Genomic DNA, 6,618 nt, shown 5'->3' on the forward strand with positions numbered 1-6,618 from the left:
AGTATTTTAGCTCCTAATTGCACATTAAATCTACCATGATACACTGACTCTTTCATCCACGTCATCCACATAAATGCATGCAATTTTACAGAAATGTAGGTAATTAGAGTAATTAGCTGCCTTCCCTGCTGCCACAATTAATTCATATTTGTTTACTAAATCTGTAACATTCCCCCATATTTAGGAATTACAACAGCTAACCTGGTCTGCATACCAGACTTGGCCCAGTTATTATGCTGGATGCTTTTCCTGAAGCAATCCGACTTATTTTATCTGGGCTTAGGACCAGCACTGAGTGCGCACTGATGCTCACCTCCCAAATGGCACCCATCACCCCCCACCCTGACGGACAATAGCCAACGATGTCTGTGCAGATGCCCAACCAGCCAATAGGATTGCTTAGGTTCGAATTTGGATCCCTTGATCAAAGCATTAGTGGGCCAGCGCACTTTACCGCAGCATCAGCTAAACGTCATAACATTCGCCCTAATATTTACAGTTGCAATCAAAAATATTCAACCCATAAAGGAGTTATGGAGTTATTAAATATGTTAGGAAGATAATGACACTGCTTAATATCCTCCCAACTTCTAACTGACTGCCTATATATTTACCCATCATTTCCTTTTCTACCCTTTGCTAAATACTCACACCCACCTCCTTCCCATTTCCTTCACAGCTCTTCATGTTTTTGTTTTTCTAAATAAATAATAAAAGGGTTGACTACCCAGTACAAAGAACTCCAGACCAGCATCTTCAGAGTTTATCTCTCTTCATCATACTCACTCTTCATTCAGTACAGTTGAAAGTGTGGCCTGCACTCGTAAAATAAAGGATTTATTAACTTTTCTGCAGAGCTAGATTTTGCTTTAAAGAAAAAAAGGAAATTGGATAGGACTGCAGAGTCCTGGAACACAGTTCCCTGAAGTGGTGGATTGTCTGGTGCAAGAGAGATATAGCTTTAGAGTGCTGTGCATTAATATTTTTAATTATTTTCATGTCAGGTTTTGACTGGCTACTAGTGTTAACCTGTCTGTTTGCACACTTTATTTGAAAGCTGATAGAAAGTTCACAAGTAACAGTCTGGATGTATGAAAGATTGTGTGATGTTTTCAGAACTGTGCTTTGCGCTCTGGTTCATCCAAATTCCCGGAGCACTGCTGTGATCCCACAACCACACCAAGGATTAATGCCTAATCCTCATCTGAACCCTGTCCTATCACTACTTTAATGCTTTCTCTCTTCACTCTCTTGCACTACCCCTATGCATCCTTTAATGAGGTCACCTGTTAGGGATGGAGGGTTGGATTTTTTGTGTGTAAAGACTTTGGATTTTGCCTTTTTGAATAAGAAATGGAAAGTTAGAAAGCAGAATGGGTATTTCAGTATTTTGTGTCCTTTGTTTGACCCCTCGCGTTACAAGTGTGCACTGATCACACCGTTCATTGATGGAGGGTGCAAATTAGTCGATATTTTAGCAATCCTCCCTCTCCATTAGTCTCTCAGTTAATGTCCATCTGCCACCTGGATTTGTACAAAGTGTTGCTTGTTCTGTTATTTCCTCAGGCTTGAGGAAAACCTAATGAGGTTTCAGAAGGACAAAGTGCTGTTTATGCAGCTCTCTCTCTCTCTCTGACTCTGTAAGCCTGGTATACTATTGTGCTGTCTGGTAACCGATGATGGGGCAAAGGGGGTGTGAATGGAAAAGATATCTTATGTCTGTCCTATCCTTGACTGGCAGAGCATATAGATTGTTTATTTATTTACTTATATATTGTTTACTAATCACACTATCCTGGCAAGCACCGTGTTTAATTTATCTAACACCCCCTCCCAACACATGAGAACCAAAGCACCAAAGACAGAACACACGCTGAAAATGAAGCCAATCAATTGTTAACAACACACACCCACACACACTCACTTTTTTACACCCAGTGCAATTACGTGCTGAAAGGTAACTGTTCGACCTTTCTGCATGGAAACACTAAGAAAATCTAGTCATACTTTCAACATTTTCACCTTAGCTTCCTCACACCTGTCACCCCAACTCTGCCAAATCCACTATGTGGACACTTCAGTTCAGAGGACATTCAAAACAAACATTTTAAGAAACTAAGTGAAATTCCCTTATTTACCCATCTAGTAAAACATTATGATTAGAATACAGAAGATGCAGTAGCATTTCTAAACTTTTCAGGTCTCTAGCAAAAACCTACATTTTACTGATGCTGTGCCATACACAGACATGCATTTCTCATTTTAATTTTGTCTGACATTAACTGCTAATACTAATATTTGCACACACTGGCTAAAACACTGACCAACCAAATACACAGGGGTGTTGAGGCTTTCTTTATACAAGAACATTAAATTTGTTCACAGGCTATTAGAAGTACATGCTCTCTATTCAATGTTAGTAAGGTTTTAATGTACAATGATGTTTACACATGCTTTATTCAACATTCTTAGCATTACATCTTTCATCGGGGGCTGTTTGACAGAAGGCTTTAAGCAATAGCTTTACTCTGCCAGTACTAGTTTACTTATAAAATGCTATACACTTAATACATTTTTTAAAGTTAAAGTTTATTTCCTTGTTTTGTTTTCTATATGAGTGAATATTTACAGATTATGCATGTATTAACCATTAAGTCCACATTATTGTAAAAAGAAATAGACCCTGCACTTACAAAATGCAATATGCAATATACTGGAAGGGTCTGCAAGGATTAATTTTTCAGATTTCAGATTTTTTGAGTAGGTTTATGAAGCATGTGATGTAATTTAAGTTTTAAGTAAACCCAGTGCATTTCATTGTAAGGATTTTAGCCTACTAATCCATTAGTTATATTTAAACTAAGGGACAAGTACATAATAAAGTAATAAAACTTTATTATGTACTAGAAAACACAATATATAATATAATAATAATAATATAAATAGCCTATTGCCAAATTACTTTGTCTTTAATGATTTCATTTTCATCCCTCCTACCCAGACATAGCCAATCTTGTCTGTGTAGACGCCAGGCCACCAGCAAAATACTTGATGAAAATGCAATGCCACCAGGTACTCCTACAGAACTACAAGACCTCAAGTGTTGCCATGTTGTTTTTCTAAAACGGTATTAATCTTTGAGAACAGAAAGAAATACTAATTCATGTAAGTGAACTTTTTATGTAATTTAATAATGCTTAGTTTGGCTGGTTTAGCTTAGATGACTTCATTTATATTGCTTTTAAATGTTACCTGGTAAATATTTAAAAGTTACAGTTTGTTCTGGTGGGTTTTTCCCCCCAATCTGGCAACCCTCTACAGTCCATATGCTTGTTTCATGCAGCAGCAGCAGCAGCGGCAAGCAACAGCGGATGAGGATGCCGGGTTTATGCGCAGCAGTTTGCGTCTCTTTGTGTGCCACTGAACTTGACGCAGCCTGAAGAAGCGAAAAAAGAGACGCGTCGGGTTACGTTGAGCTGGAGTGGCAGATGTGAGGAAGCTGGGACACACAGAGAAACTCGGAGCATCCTCCCGTGTAACTTCCAGTGCTTCTCTGGAAACAGCGACTCAGCAGCACGACTTCTCTCGGTCACATTCACTGTGCCTGTGAGGGGAAGCGCGCGCGCTGTGCGGTTACACAGAGCGCGCGGGACCGTCCGCTCCATGGCTTTGTTTTTATGAGCTGTTTTGCACCTCTTTTCACTCCGGATTCTGTTTTTTAAGGTTTAATAGCTATGAAATAAAGGACGAAAGTGTTGCGCCCCTACGAGGAATGTAAGGTTTTTACTTTATTCATTTGAAAATTGAGGACCGGGTTCTCAGACCTAACGAACGGTACGTTGAAGTCATTTCCACCTGGCTTCTTGTGTCTGAACTTGATATTAGTTAGCATAGTTAGCACAGTATTACTTTTCGTAATTAATTTTTTATGATATTCCCTGTTTCTGTAGCTGTTATTAATTTAAGAACTAGCTTGAGACAAACACACGTTCAGTATACAGTGAATGTGATTAGGCAAAATAGTGTGGGGAAGTATTCCACTAGTTCTGTGTTTATTTACTTCCAGTGCATCATGATGGCTGTACTTTTGAACATGAACAAAACTGTATATTTATAAGCATACATATACACTTTTTAAATAATAAAAATATTGGAAAAAAGTATTCAGACAACATTGAATTTTGCTCCATTTTTCTTAGCAAATTGTCCTCTATTTTCCCAAATATATGGACATTTCTCAGGTAGAAACACAATTTTATAATGCTCCATAAACTTTCAATCAAATTCAAGAATGGAGATTGACTTCCACAAGCATGCACCTTTACCTTTGTCAGAAACTGCCCCTGAGGGTTTGTTTGGGGCCTTTTTCTTAATGATAAGATTCAATACTCTTTGATCTGGCCATGTACATTGCTCTGTTTATGTTTCCATTGATCATTCGTATTGGCTGAGTCCTGTTTGGAGGGAAGTAGACCCATCTCATGATGCTTGATGCTTTTTTGACAAACGCTGATCCATATGGCCAAACTGTTACAGTTTTGACTCCATAGATTGGTATCCCAAATGTATCCAGATTCCTTCCAGGTTATTCCAGTCAACCTTTCCTGTGCTTTCTGTGTCAAGATGGGCACACGTCATGGAGTCCAGCCATGAAGTCCTTGGTTGTTAAGTGATCTTCTTATGGTTGCCACCCTCACATTTGTCGTACCCTTCATCAGGTCTTTTGCAGTGACACTGGTTGTTTTTCATTGCTGTCCTGATGAGATTGCTAAGGCCTCCAAAAGAAATTTTGAGCACAGCAGGTTTTAAGATCTGCAATGTTATGTAGGAGATTAGGAGCATTAACAAAATATCCTGCTACTCTACAATACCACATCATTCATTTTCTTTGTTCATTTGCTGCATCATTCAATTGATAAAAATGTAATTAATCTAGTCTTAATCTAGCTCTGCAAAAAAGTTTACAGTCATAAATCCAATTTTCTGTTGGGGGTTAAATATTCACAATTGCAGCTGTAAATTTTTTACTGTGGGTGTGGCATTGCTGAGATTTTACGTCTTTTCCCCAATATAATTAGTTAACTTATTGCTAAAGTTTTCTATTTTTGTTTGATCTGACTATTTAGATGAGTGCATTGCAGTTTATTGCCATTTGTGGATATATACTTGCTGTTTTTGCTGTTTTCAGCTTATCTAGCAACTCTTTTCAAGTGACTGCTTTTACCTTTTATATCATTAGTTTAAAAGCCTGCTGTACAATTGTGCTGTAAGACAACTCTGTTTATGCTCAAAATACATGTTTTTGAACATGGTACAAAGACAATGTTTCAAGTACATTATCAAGTACAACCCATTTTAAGGAATTACAAATTACAAGCAAACCCATGTTTTTATTTTTTTAAATTTTTTTTACTAAAAGTAAAAAAGATCATAATTAGGATTAATAAAAGAAAACTTCTGCTTGCATTATATTATTAAACATACGCTGGTGTGATTATATCCTTCAGGATCCATAATTTAAGTTTTATATGTAAACCTGATATACTTTTAGCCATTTAGCAAGTTAACATTAACTCCCCATCCTTCCTAAACCAAGCACATTAAGTCAAACCTCAAAAACTCCAGAGTACAGAAGAGCTACTGTAAAATAATAACCCTATGACATCTGATAATGTCTTTATTTCACTGACAGTATATCTTAAAGTACATTACAGAAAATTGGGTAGCTTGTGTTCTTTGTAAAGTCTAGCTACAGTATGCAGTGATCAAATCAGTGAATCCATTATGCAACCATTCTGAGATTTCTGCTTTACTGAGTTTTAGACCACTGCTGCCAGCCTGGATTTGCTTGAGATCAATATCTGCATTAAGTGGTATAATGTTTAACCCATTAAAATAAAGTTGTTGCAGAAAGGAAAAAAAATGTTCAAATTTTTATGTTTAAATTCAATTTTAATGTTTAATTTTACTTTTTGGGCAGTGCAGTTATGGCCCTGAAATATATAAGATGATGTTATAGTCAGGCCATTACTTCTGATATCTGTGCTTACAATGGCAAAGGGAATTGCAATTTTCTGAGTTATAGTATCTCTCTGTGCGACAGCCGAGGTGTTACTGTGGGATGATGAGTGAAGTGTATAGAAGGGTATTTCAAATGGTATGACAATTTATGCTGCATTATACAACCATAAAGCCTATAATATTCTGTTTTTTTTTTTTAAATATGATACCTGAGTTATAAAAAAGGCAACAGATGTGACTGCAGCTGGATTTAGGACAGTTTGGGTGCTGTGTTTTTGTAGACTGTGATGTTACACAAACATGGTATAAACACAGAACACTGGATTAGAAAATATGTGAAGTCTGATTTCTGATTCAGTTATTTATTTTCCTTGAGTAAGCATCACACAGTCACACATTGACAGTTAATTATTACTCACATCTAGGGGTAATCTAGGTAATCTGGGTCCTGGCCCCATGCTTTGCCATCTTGACACAGCTGGCACAAAAGTGGTTTTGCCACCTATTACACCTAAATCATGATACAAACGTGATTGTCAAAGGCCTTTCTGTGCTGCTACTTCTGTTAATTCCTATCAAAGCCACAGTTCACATTTT

This window comes from Trichomycterus rosablanca, chromosome 11 (assembly GCF_030014385.1).
Source record: "Trichomycterus rosablanca isolate fTriRos1 chromosome 11, fTriRos1.hap1, whole genome shotgun sequence".
NCBI classification, from domain to species: Eukaryota; Metazoa; Chordata; class Actinopteri; order Siluriformes; family Trichomycteridae; genus Trichomycterus; species Trichomycterus rosablanca.